This window comes from Cryptomeria japonica, unplaced genomic scaffold, assembly GCF_030272615.1.
Source record: "Cryptomeria japonica unplaced genomic scaffold, Sugi_1.0 HiC_scaffold_24, whole genome shotgun sequence".
In the NCBI taxonomy this organism is placed as follows: domain Eukaryota; kingdom Viridiplantae; phylum Streptophyta; class Pinopsida; order Cupressales; family Cupressaceae; genus Cryptomeria; species Cryptomeria japonica.
This window is the reverse complement of record NW_026728846.1, coordinates 1,186,105-1,199,738: the sequence shown is the minus strand read 5'-3', so window position 1 is coordinate 1,199,738 and position 13,634 is coordinate 1,186,105. Positions and strand designations below refer to the sequence as shown.

Sequence of the window (13,634 nt, the reverse complement as noted above, 5' to 3'; positions counted from 1 at the left end):
AGGGTGCAACACCGGGACTTCCCGGGAGGTCACCCATCCCAGTACTACTCCGGCCCAAGCGCGCTTAACTGCGGAGTTCTGATGGGATCCGGTGCACTAACGCTGGTATGATCGCACCCGTTATGAGCTTGTCGCAGTGTGTACTTAGCAAACCGCGACCCACGTGCGAATCCACCCCGGCCACCCACCCCCGTCGAGGTGCACACCCTCCCTCGCGAAGTGCGCCCCGTTCGCCAAGTGTGAGCCCTGCCCGGGTGCGCGCACCTTGCTAGGGCGTCGGGTGTGCACCCGGCCCGGCCTACGTGCGTGCACCTGGAGGGGGCGTCGTGTGCGTGCAGTGTCCCGTCTGCAACGCGGTGCCCACACACCACCTCGGGCGCAACGACCTGCGCTCACATGTGGGCCGAGTGCACCTTGGTGCATGTTCGGGGCGCCTCGGGTGCACGCTCGATCTTGCCCCGGTGCACCAAGGCGCTCGGTTTGCCCCGGGTGCGCACTTGGTGCAAGGTGGGCACCCAAAATAGGGATCAAGCACCAAAACACAAGTTTCGGGATGCAAAATGGGACCCAAGGACCACAAATGCGTTCCAAGACCCATGATGGGTCCACGAGAACAAAAATGTGTTCCGAGACTTAATAAACAAATATTGGGTTTTAGGAGAAGAAACATGCTCTGATGCCCAAAACGAGAATCGACCCCGAAAAGGCCACAGGCCAAAAGTGGGATGCGAGACAAAAAAAAATGGGACCCGAGGACCAAAATTGGGTTCCCAGGTCGAAGATAGGGCAACCGGACAAGAAACGACCTCTAAGGCTCGAAATGAGTCCCGACGACTAAAACTTGACAAGAAGCACCCATCAGGCACCCAACTCGACACCCATGGGATGCCGACCCACCCGGGCTTCCACCTAGCACACCTTGGCACCCACCCACCCTCGCACCCAACCTCGCACCCAACTTAGCACCTTTGAACCCACATTGGCACTCACCCTGACCCTGGCACCTTGGAACCCACATTGGCACTCACCTTGACCCTGGCACCCACCTTTGCACTCACCTTGGGACCCACCCTGGCTCCCACCTCGGCACCCACCCAGACACCCACCTTGGTTCCTTGGCACCCACCTTGGATCCTTGGCACCCACCCCGACACCCACCTTGGCACGCAACTTGGCTACTTGCCACCCACCTTGGCTCCTTGACGCCCACCCCGACAACCACCCCGTGACCTACCCTGGCTAGGGTTGGTGCACACCCACCCTGGTGCCCACCTTGGCACCCACCCTATGACCCACCTTGGCACGCACCTTAGTACCCACCCCGTTACCCACCCTAGGACCCACCCCGTGACCCACCTTGGCCAGGGTGGGTGCCTTGGTGCGCACAACTTGCCTGGGCTGCACACCAGGGCGGGCTCAAGATGGCACCCGCGTTCCGTTTTTTTTACTATCTTTCAAAACGGAAATTTTAAAATCTCATTTTTTTCTTTTTTTTGCCTTTTCTGGAAATTAGTGAAGGCAGCGCATCAAAGGTGCGCAATGCTGGTGCGAACCCGGGAGCGCTCCGATGTGTGCTCCAAGGTGCGGCGTGCACGAAGTCCGAGCCCGGTTTGCCCCGGGTGCGCACCTCGCGTGCACCTTCGCCGGGGTGAGCACCTTGGCTGGGTTGCGCGCCCTGGTGCGTACCAAGGAGCGCTCTGAAGTGTGCTCCAAGGTGCGGCGTGCACGAAGTCGGAGCCCGGTTTGCCCCGGGTGTGCACCTCGGGTGCGCACCTCGCGTGCACCTTCGCTGCGGTGGGCACCTTGGCTGGGTTGCGCGCCTTGGTGGGCACCATGCAGTGCACGAAGTCGGAGCCCGGTTTGCCCCGGGCGCGCACCTCCGCCAGGGTGGGCACCTTGGTGCGCACAACTTGCCTGGGCTGCGCATCAGGAAGGGCTCAAGATGGCACCCGCGTTCCGTTTTTTTCACTATCTTTCAGAACGGAAATTTTAAAATATCGTTTTTTTTTGCCTTTTCTGGAAATTAGTGAAGGCAGCGCATCAAAGGTGCGCAACGCTGGTGCGAACCTGGGAGCGCTCCGATGTGTGCTCCAAGGTGCGGCGTGCACGAAGTCGGAGCCCGGTTTGCCTCGGGTGCGCCCTGGTGGGCACCATGGTGCGCACCAAGGAGCGCTCCGAAGTGTGCTCCAAGGTGCGGCCTGCACGAAGTCGGAGCCCGGTTTGCCCCGGGTGTGCACCTCGGGTGGGCACCTTGGTGCGCATGCCTTGCCTGGGCTGCGCACCAGGGCGGGCTCAAGATGGCACCCGCGTTCCTTTTTTTTCACTATCTTTCAAAACGGAAATTTTAAAATCTCATTTTTTTTTGCCTTTTTCTGGAAATTAGTGAAGGCAGCGCATCAAAGGTGCGCACCTCGCTGCCCACCACGGTGCGCAACGCCGGTGGGCACCCGGGAGTGCTTCGAAGTGTGCTCCAAGGTGCTGCGTGCACGTTGTCGGAGCCCGGTTTGCCCCGGGTGCGCACCTCGCGTGCACCTTCGTCGGGGTGGGCACCTTGGCTTGGTTTGCCCCGGCTGCGCTCCGAAGCGGGGTTATTGGAGCGCCGCCTCTTTTTTTGTCGGAGCGTTTGGTGGGGTTTCTCGCATTGGCTCTTCCGAGGCCCGGTTGCCACCCTGGCGCGCACGAAGTCGGAAGTAGGGTTAATTGCCCGGGTGCGCACCTTTGCCAGGGTGGCACCTTACCTGGGCTGCGCACCAGGGCGGGCTCAAGATGGCACGCGCGTTCCGTTTTTTTCACTATCTTTCAAAACGGAAATTTTAAAATCTCCTTTTTTTTTTGCCTTTTCTGGAAATTAGTGAAGGCAGCGCATCAAAGGTGCGCACCTCGCTGCCCACCTTGGTGTGCTCTGAGGTGCGCACCCGGGAGCGCTACGAAGTGTGCTCCAAGGTGCGGCGTGCACGTTGTCGGAGCCCGGTTTGCCCCGGGTGCGCACCTCGCCTGCACCTTGGCCGGGGTGGGCACCTTGGCTGGGTTTGCCCAGGGTGCGCTCCGAAGCGGGGTTACTGGAGCGCCCCCTCTTTTTTTGTCAGAGAGTTTGGTGGGGTTTCTCGCATTGGCTCTTCCCAGGCCCGGTTGTTGGGTGCGCTCCCACCCTGGCGCGCGCGAAGTTGGAAGTTGGGTTAATTGCCCGGGCGCGCACCTTCGCCAGGGTGGGCACCTTGGTGCGCAAACCTTGGCTGGGCTGCGCACCAGGGCGGGCTCAAGATGGCACCAGCATTCCCTTTTTCTCACTATCTTTCAAAACGGAAATTTTAAAATCTCGTTTTTTTTTTGCCTTTTATGGAAATTAGTGAAGGCATCGCATCAAAGGTGCGCACCTCGCTGCCCACCTTGGTGTGCTCCGAGGTGCCCACCACGGTGCGCAACGCCGGTGCGAACCCGGGAGCGCCCCGATGTGTGCTCCAAGGTGCGGCGTGCACGAAGTCGGACCCCGGTTTGCCCCGGGTGCGCACCTCGCGTGCACCTTGGTGCGCACACCTTGGCTGGGTTGCGCGGCCTGGTGGGCACCATGGTGCGCACCAAGGAGCGCTCCGAAGTGTGCTCCAAGGTGCGGCGTGCACGAAGTCGGAGCCCGGTTTGCCCCGGGTGCGCACCTTCGCCGCGGTGGGCACCATGGCGTGCACGAAGTCGGAGCCCGGTTTGCCCCGGGTGCGCACCTCGCGTGCACCTTCGCCGGGGTGGGCACCTCGGCTGGGTTGCGCGCCCTGGTGCGCACCAAGGAGCGCTCTGAAGTGTGCTCCAAGGTGCGGCGTGCACGAAGTCGGAGCCCGGTTTGCCCCGGGTGTGCACCTCGCGTGCGCACCTCGCGTGCACCTTCGCTGCGGTGGGCACCTTGGCTGGGTTGCGCGCCTTGGTGGGCACCATGCAGTGCACGAAGTCGGAGCCCGGATTGCCCCGGGCGCGCACCTCCGCCAGGGTGGGCACCTTGGTGCGCACAACTTGCCTGGGGTGCGCACCAGGAAGGGCTCAAGATGGCACCCGCGTTCCGTTTTTTTCACTATCTTTCAGAACGGAAATTTTAAAATCTCGTTTTTTTTTGCCTTTTCTGGAAATTAGTGAAGGCAGCGCATCAAAGGTGCGCAACGCTGGTGCGAACCTGGGAGCGCTCCGATGTGTGCTCCAAGGTGCGGCGTGCACGAAGTCGGACCCCGGTTTGCCCCGGGTGCGCACCTCGCGTGCACCTTGGTGCGCACACCTTGGCTGGGTTGCGCGCCCTGGTGGGCACCATGGTGCGCACCAAGGAGCGCTCCGAAGTGTGCTCCAAGGTGCGGCGTGCACGAAGTCGGAGCCCGGTTTGCCCCGGGTGCGCACCTCGCGTGCACCTTCGCCGCGGTGGGCACCATGGCGTGCACGAAGTCGGAGCCCGGTTTGCCCCGGGTGCGCACCTCGCGTGCACCTTCGCCGGGGTGGGCACCTTGGTGTGCAGACCTTGGCTGGGTTGCGCGCCCTGGTGGGCACCATGGTGCGCACCAAGGAGCGCTCCGAAGTGTGCTCCAAGGTGCGGCCTGCACGAAGTCGGAGCCCAGTTTGCCCCGGGTGTGCACCTCGGGTGGGCACCTTGGTGCGCATGCCTTGCCTGGGCTGCGCACCAGGGCGGGCTCAAGATGGCACCCGCGTTCCTTTTTTTTCACTATCTTTCAAAATGGAAATTTTAAAATCTCATTTTTTTTTGCCTTTTTCTGGAAATTAGTGAAGGCAGCGCATCAAAGGTGCGCACCTCGCTGCCCACCACGGTGCGCAACGCCGGTGGGCACCCGGGAGTGCTTCGAAGTGTGCTCCAAGGTGCTGCGTGCACGTTGTCGGAGCCCGGTTTGCCCCGGGTGCGCACCTCGCGTGCACCTTCGTCGGGGTGGGCACCTTGGCTGGGTTTGCCCCGGCTGCGCTCCGAAGCGGGGTTATTGGAGCGCCGCCTCTTTTTTTGTCGGAGCGTTTGGTGGGGTTTCTCGCATTGGCTCTTCCGAGGCCCGGTTGCCACCCTGGCGCGCACGAAGTCGGAAGTAGGGTTAATTGCCCGGGTGCGCACCTTTGCCAGGGTGGGCACCTTACCTGGGCTGCGCACCAGGGCGGGCTCAAGATGGCACGCGCGTTCCGTTTTTTTCACTATCTTTCAAAACGGAAATTTTAAAATCTCCTTTTTTTTTTGCCTTTTCTGGAAATTAGTGAAGGCAGCGCATCAAAGGTGCGCACCTCGCTGCCCACCTTGGTGTGCTCTGAGGTGCGCACCCGGGAGCGCTACGAAGTGTGCTCCAAGGTGCGGCGTGCACGTTGTCGGAGCCCGGTTTGCCCCGGGTGCGCACCTCGCCTGCACCTTGGCCGGGGTGGGCACCTTGGCTGGGTTTGCCCAGGGTGCGCTCCGAAGCGGGGTTACTGGAGCGCCCCCTCTTTTTTTGTCAGAGCGTTTGGTGGGGTTTCTCGCATTGGCTCTTCCCAGGCCCGGTTGTTGGGTGCGCTCCCACCCTGGCGCGCGCGAAGTTGGAAGTTGGGTTAATTGCCCGGGCGCGCACCTTCGCCAGGGTGGGCACCTTGGTGCGCACACCTTGGCTGGGCTGCGCACCAGGGCGGGCTCAAGATGGCACCAGCATTCCCTTTTTCTCACTATCTTTCAAAACGGAAATTTTAAAATCTCGTTTTTTTTTTGCCTTTTATGGAAATTAGTGAAGGCATCGCATCAAAGGTGCGCACCTCGCTGCCCACCTTGGTGTGCTCCGAGGTGCCCACCACGGTGCGCAACGCCGGTGCGAACCCGGGAGCGCCCCGATGTGTGCTCCAAGGTGCGGCGTGCACGAAGTCGGACCCCGGTTTGCCCCGGGTGCGCACCTCGCGTGCACCTTGGTGCGCACACCTTGGCTGGGTTGCGCGGCCTGGTGGGCACCATGGTGCGCACCAAGGAGCGCTCCGAAGTGTGCTCCAAGGTGCGGCGTGCACGAAGTCGGAGCCCGGTTTGCCCCGGGTACGCACCTCGCGTGCACCTTCGCCGGGGTGGGCACCTCGGCTGGGTTGCGCGCCCTGGTGCGCACCAAGGAGCGCTCCGAAGTGTGCTCCAAGGTGCGGCGTGCACGAAGTCGGAGCCCGGTTTGCCCCGGGTGCGCACCTTCGCCGCGGTGCGCACCATGGCGTGCACGAAGTCGGAGCCCGGTTTGCCCCGGGTGCGCACCTCGCGTGCACCTTCGGCGGGGTTGCGCGCCCTGGTGGGCACCATGGTGCGCACCAAGGAGCGCTCCGAAGTGTGCTCCAAGGTGCGGCGTGCACGAAGTCGGAGCCCGGTTTGCCCCGGGTGCGCACCTCGCGTGCACCTTCGGCGGGGTTGCGCGCCCTGGTGGGCACCATGGTGCGCACCAAGGAGCGCTCCGAAGTGTGCTCCAAGGTGCGGCGTGCACGAAGTCGGAGCCCGGTTTGCCCCGGGTGCGCACCTCGCGTGCACCTTCGCCGCGGTGGGCACCATGGCGTGCACGAAGTCGGAGCCCGGTTTGCCCCGGGTGCGCACCTCGCGTGCACCTTCGCCGGGGTGGGCACCTCGGCTGGGTTGCGCGCCCTGGTGCGCACCAAGGAGCGCTCCGAAGTGTGCTCCAAGGTGCGGCGTGCACGAAGTCGGAGCCCGGTTTGCCCCGGGTGCGCACCTCGCGTGCACCTTCGCCAGGGTGGGCACCTCGGTGCGCACACCTTCTCAATGTTTTCTTGCCTTTTCTGGAAATTGGTGAAGGCAGCGCATCAAAGGTGCGCACCTCGGTGTGCTCCGAGGTGCGAACCCGAGAGCGCTCCGAGGTGCCCACGAAGTCGAAAGTCGGGTTAATTGCATTGTTTTCCCCGGGTGCGCTCCGAGGTGCGCAACATCGGCGCGCACCAAGGAGGGCTCCGAAGTGTGCTCCAAGGTGCGCACGATGGCGTGCACCTCTGGTGCGCACGATTCGGAGCTCGGTTTGACCGGGGTGCGCACACCTTGGCTGGGTTGCGCACCTTTTGTGCGCTCCAAGGTGCGCACGAAGTCGGAGCTCGGTTTGCCCCGGGTGCGCACCTTCGCCAGGGTGCGCACCTTGATGCGCACGCCTTGGCTGGGCTGCGCACCTTGGTGGGCGCCATGGTGCGCACCTTTCGTGCGCTCCAAGGTGCGCACGAAGTCGGAGCTCGGTTTGCCCCGGGTGCGCACCTTGGTGGGCGCCATGGTGCACTCCGAGGTGCCCAAGATTGGTGCGCACCAAGGAGCGCTCCGAAGTGCGCTCCAAGGTGCGCGCGAAGTCGAAAGTTGGGTTAATTGTCCGGTTTGCCTCGGGTGCGCACCTTGCGTGCACCTTCGCCAGGGTGGGCGCCTTGGTGCGCACACCTTGGCTGGGCTGCGCACACCTTGGCACCCGCGTTTCCTTCATTTTAAATTTTTTTTTTTTACAATCTCTCAAGTGGGAAATTCTATAATCTCAACTTTTTTTGCCTTTTCAGGAAACTTTTGAATGGAGCGCATCATTGGTGCGCTCCGAAGTGTGCTCCAAAGCTCTCTCCAGCTGCGTGCACCTGCCCCGGCCGCGCACCCGGCCCCGCCCAGCTTCGCTCACCTGTCCCGGGCGTCTGGTGCGGAACCTTAGAGTAAGAAACATCACCGTGCACCTTGGCCAACGTGCGCGACTCGACCGAGCGCGCACTGGCCGAGGTGCACACCGATTTCACCTGGGTGCGCGCGCAGCACCTCGGGCGCACCGGGGTGCGCGCACAACGCCCGGGTTGCACCGTGGCCTGTGTGCTCGGGGTGCCTCGGGTGCGCGCTCGGTGTCGCCCCCGCGCGCGCGGTAGTGCGGGCAGCGCACCCCGGCCCGGCCCGGCCCCGACGAGAACGCAAACGGGCAAAAGGTTTATTCAAATAGCATTGCGACGCCCGGCGAAAAACTAAAAAAGGGTGCAACACCGGGACTTCCCGGGAGGTCACCCATCCCAGTACTACTCCGGCCCAAGCGCGCTTAACTGCGGAGTTCTGATGGGATCCGGTGCACTAATGCTGGTATGATCGCACCCGTTATGAGCTTGTCGCAGTGTGTACTTAGCAAACCGCGACCCACGTGCGAATCCACCCCGGCCACCCACCCCCATCGAGGTGCACACCCTCCCTCGCGAAGTGCGCCCCGTTCGCCAAGTGTGAGCCCTGCCCGGGTGCGCGCACCTTGCTAGGGCGTCGGGTGTGCACCCGGCCCGGCCTACGTGCGTGCACCTGGAGGGGGCGTCGTGTGCGTGCAGTGTCCCGTCTGCAACGCGGTGCCCACACACCACCTCGGGCGCAACGACCTGCGCTCACATGTGGGCCGAGTGCACCTTGGTGCATGTTCGGGGCGCCTCGGGTGCACGCTCGATCTTGCCCCGGTGCACCAAGGCGCTCGGTTTGCCCCGGGTGCGCACTTGGTGCAAGGTGGGCACCCAAAATAGGGATCAAGCACCAAAACACAAGTTTCGGGATGCAAAATGGGACCCAAGGACCACAAATGCGTTCCAAGACCCATGATGGGTCCACGAGAACAAAAATGTGTTCCGAGACTTAATAAACAAATATTGGGTTTTAGGAGAAGAAACATGCTCTGATGCCCAAAACGAGAATCGACCCCGAAAAGGCCACAGGCCAAAAGTGGGATGCGAGACAAAAAAAAATGGGACCCGAGGACCAAAATTGGGTTCCCAGGTCGAAGACAGGGCAACCGGACAAGAAACGACCTCTAAGGCTCGAAATGAGTCCCGACGACTAAAACTTGACAAGAAGCACCCATCAGGCACCCAACTCGACACCCATGGGATGCCGACCCACCCGGGCTTCCACCTAGCACACCTTGGCACCCACCCACCCTCGCACCCAACCTCGCACCCAACTTAGCACCTTTGAACCCACATTGGCACTCACCCTGACCCTGGCACCTTGGAACCCACATTGGCACTCACCTTGACCCTGGCACCCACCTTTGCACTCACCTTGGGACCCACCCTGGCTCCCACCTCGGCACCCACCCAGACACCCACCTTGGTTCCTTGGCACCCACCTTGGATCCTTGGCACCCACCCCGACACCCACCTTGGCACGCAACTTGGCTACTTGCCACCCACCTTGGCTCCTTGACGCCCACCCCGACAACCACCCCGTGACCTACCCTGGCTAGGGTTGGTGCACACCCACCCTGGTGCCCACCTTGGCACCCACCCTATGACCCACCTTGGCACGCACCTTAGTACCCACCCCGTTACCCACCCTAGGACCCACCCCGTGACCCACCTTGGCCAGGGTGGGTGCACCCACCCTGGTGCCCACCTTGGCACCCACCCATCCTAGCACCCAGCCTGTGACCGGGCTTGGAACCCAACCTTGCACCCGCACCCGTCTTGGCCAGTGTGGGTGCGCACCCATCCTGGCACCCACGTTGTGACACACCCTTTAACCCACGCACCCTAGCACCCACGTTGGCACCCACCTTGGAACCCAACCTAGCAACTTGGCACCCACCCCGTGACCCACCTTGGCATCCACCATAGCAGTCGCCGACTTGGCACCCACCTCGGCACCCACCTTGACACTTGTGGACCCACCTTGCCACTCACCCTAGCATCGACCCATCCTAGCACCCACCCTGGCACCTTTGCACCCTAGCACTCACCCATCCTAGCACCTAACCTGTGACCCACCTTGACACTCACCCTCGCACCCACCTTGGAACCCAACCTAGCACCCACCCACCCTGACACCAACCCTAGCACCTACCCACCCTTGCACCCACCCTGTGACCCATCTTGGCACCCACCCATCCTACCACTCAACCTATCACCCACCTTCTCACCCACCTTGGCATCCACCTTAGCACCCACCCACACTGGCACCTTGGCACCCACCTCGGGCAAGGTGGGTGCACACCCACCCTGGCACCCAATTTAGAACCCACCGAGCATGTTACCCACCTTGGCACCCACATTGCAGCCCACCCTAGTACCCACCCTATGACCCACATTGGCATCCACACCCTAGCACCCAGGCACCTCGACACCCGCCTTGACACCCACCCTAGCACTGAACCTGTGACCCACCTTGGAACTCACCCTAGAACCCACCCACCCTGTGAACCACCTTGGCATCCACCTTAGCACCCACCCACCTTGGCACCCACTCTAGCACTCACCCATCCTAACACCCAACTTGTTACCCACCTTGGCACCCGCCCTCGCGTCCACCTTGAAACCCACCCTAGCACCCACCCACGCAGGAGCCCACCTTGGCACCCAACCTAACACCCACGCATCCTGGCACCCAACTTGTGACCCACCTTGGAACCCACCCTAGTACCCACCTTTGAACCCACTATATCACCAACCCACCTTGGCACCCACCCTATGACCCTCTTTGGAATCCACCCTAGCACGCACCCACCCTGGCACCCACCATGGAGCGCACCCTAGCACCCACCCACCTCGGCACGCACCTCAACACCCACCTTGGTGTGCGCACTGCGCCAACCTCTCAAAGACCCTATGTGGTGCGCTCCAAAGTGTACACCTTTGGTGCGCTCCAAGGTGCGCACCTTTGGTGCACACCGAGGTGCACACCAAAGTGTGCACCGAGGTGAGCACCAAAGTGCACTCCAGGGTGCACACCAAGGCGTGCACCTTTGGTGCGGTCAATGCAAACGAATTCGGAAGTTGGGGTCGATGTCCTAATCGCTGCTGCAGACTACACGTATGAGAATCGGACAAATAGCTTTATATAGGGGAGGTGTTGCGTTTGATGGGTCGACTCCCCTGGTTGTGTGCACTGCACCAACTTCAAAGACCCTGTCTTGTTTAAGAAGTCAAAAGTTGGGGTGGATGTCCTAATCATTGCTGCAGTCTACGCATGTATGAGAATCAGACAAATAGCTTATATAGGGGAGGTGTTGCATTCGGTGGGTTGACTCCCCTGGTTGTGCGCACTGCGCCAACCTCAAAGACCCCGCATAGCAGAAGAAGTCGGAAGTCGGATTTTGGTGAGCACCAAGGCGTGCACCTTTGGTGCGGTCAACGCAGACGAATTCAGAAGTTGGGGTGGATGTCCTAATCGTTGTTGCAGGCTACACATGTATGAGAATCAGACAAATAGCTTATATAGGGGAGGTGTTGGGTTTGATGGGTCAACTCCCTTGGTTGTGCGCATTACGCCAACCTCAAAGACCTTGTTTTCGTTAAGAAGTCAAAAGTTGGGGTCAATGTCCTAATGGCTCCTGCAGGCTACACATGTATGAGAATCGGACAAATAGCTTATATAGGGGAGGTGTTGGGTTTGATGGGTCGACTCCCCTGGTTGTGCGCATTACGTCAACCTCAAAGACCTTGTTTTCGTTAAGAAGTCAAAAGTTGGGGTCGATGTCCTAATTGCTCCTGTAGACTACACATGTATGAGAATCAGACAAATAGCTTATATAGGGGAGGTGTTGGGTTTGATGGGTTGACTCCCCTAGTTGTTCGCATTACACCAACCTCAAAGACCTTGTTTTCGTTTAGAAGCCGAAAGTTGGGGTCGATGTCCTAATTGCTCCTGCAGGCTACGCATGTATGAGAATCAGACAAATAGCTTATATAGGGGAGGTGTTGGGTTTGATGGGTCGACTCCCCTGGTTGTGCGCATTGCGCCAACCTCAAAGACCCTGCATTGCGGATGAAGTCGAAAGTCAGAGTTTGGTGTGCTACAAGGTGTGGTCGAAGGTGCTCACCTAGGTGTGCACCTTTGGAGCACAGGAAAAGTGCCCTCCAAAAGTGCGCACCTTTGGAGTGCACAAAAGTGCCCTCCAAAAGTGCGCACCTTTGGAGCGCAGAAAAGTGCCCTCCAAAAAGTGCCCTCCAAAAGTGCGCACCTTTGGAGCGCAGAAAAGTGCCCTCCAAAAAGTGCCCTCCAAAAGTGCGCACCTTTGGAGCGCAGAAAAGTGCCCTCCAAAAAGTGCCCTCCAAAAGTGCGCACCTTTGGAGCGCAGAAAAGTGCCCTCCAAAAGTGCGCACCTTTGGAGCGCAGAAAAGTGCCCTCCAAAAAGTGCCCTCCAAAAGTGCGCACCTTTGGAGCACAGAAAAGTGCCCTCCAAAAAGTGCCCTCCAAAAGTGCGCACCTTTGGAGCGCAGAAAAGTGCCCTCCAAAAAGTGCCCTCCAAAAGTGCGCACCTTTGGAGCGCAGAAAAGTGCCCTCCAAAAAGTGCCCTCCAAAAGTGCGCACCTTTGGAGCGCAGAAAAGTGCCCTCCAAAAGTGCGCACCTTTGGAGCGCACAAAAGTGCCCTCCAAAAGTGCGCACTTTTGGTGCGCACCAAGGCGCTGGTTCGGTCGTTGCAGGCGAGTTCGGAAGTTGGGGTCGATGTCCTGAGCGGAGGTGCAAACTACACAGGTGTCGGAATCGGACAAATAGCTTATATAGGGGAGGTGTATGCTTCGATGGGTCGACTCCCCAGGTTGAGCGCACCGCGCCAACCTCAAAGACCCTACGGTATGGATGAAGTCGGAAGTTGGGTCCGATGACCAATTCGATTAGTAGGTATGCTCATGAGGTCGGAATTTGGGTCCGATGACCTGCCATGTGCAGGAAGGCGAATGTTGACACTGTGCGTTGCAAGGTGCACACCAAGGCGCTGGTGCGGTCTTTTTAGTCGAGTTCGGAAGTTGGGGTCGATGTCCTGATCGGAGGTGCAAGCTACACAGGTGTGGGAATCGGACAAATAGCTTATATAGGGGAGGTGTATGCTTCGTTGGGTCGACTCCCCGGGTTGAGCGCACCGCGCCAACCTCAAAGACCCTACGGTATGGATGAAGTCGGAAGTTGGGTCCGATGACCGATTCGATATGTAGGCATACTCGCGAGGTCGGAATTTGGGTCCGATGACCTGCCACGTGCAGGAAGGCGAATGTTGGCACTGTGCGTTGCAAGGTGCGCACCAAGGCGCTGGTTCGGTCGTTGGAGGCGAGTTCGGAAGTTGGGGTCGATGTCTTGATCGGAGGTGCAAACTACACAGGTGTGGGAATCGGACAAATAGCTTATATAGGGGAGGTGTATGCTTCGTTGGGTCGACTCCCCGGGTTGAGCGCACCGCGCCAACCTCAAAGACCCTACGGTATGGATGAAGTCGGAAGTTGGGTCCGATGACCGATTCGATATGTAGGCATACTCGCGAGGTCGGAATTTGGGTCCGATGACCTGCCATGTGCAGGAAGGCGAATGTTGGGACTGTGCGTCGCAAGGTGCGCACCAAGGCGCTGGTGCCGTCGTTGCAGTCGAGTTCGGAAGTTGGGGTCGATGTCCTGGTCAGAGGTGCAAACTACACAGGTGTGGGAATCGGACAAATAGCTTATATAGGGGAGGTGTATGCTTCGATGGGTCGACTCCCTGGGTTGAGCGCACCGCGCCAACCTCAAAGACCCTACAGTATGGATGAAGTCGGAAGTTGGGTCCGATGACCGATTCGATACGTAGGCATATTGGCGAGGTCTGAATTTGTGTCCGATGACCTGCCATGCGCAGGAAGGCGGAATTTGGGTCCGATGACCGAGTTGATGGCGTGCCATGCGCAGAAAGGCGGAATTTGGGTCCGATGACCGAGTTGATGTTGATGGCCCGCCA

At 60.2% G+C, this 13,634-nt stretch overlaps 2 non-coding genes across 2 annotated transcripts; both read right to left on the bottom strand.

The window, feature by feature from the left end:
* LOC131861297 (5S ribosomal RNA) lies at window positions 1-119 on the bottom strand. Its single transcript, XR_009360372.1, has one exon. It is a non-coding gene; the product is annotated as a 5S ribosomal RNA (ribosomal RNA).
* Window positions 120-7,936: 7,817 nt separating this feature from the next.
* On the bottom strand, window positions 7,937-8,055 carry LOC131861135 (5S ribosomal RNA). The gene has a single exon (XR_009360213.1). It is a non-coding gene; the product is annotated as a 5S ribosomal RNA (ribosomal RNA).
* Window positions 8,056-13,634: the final 5,579 nt, after the last annotated feature.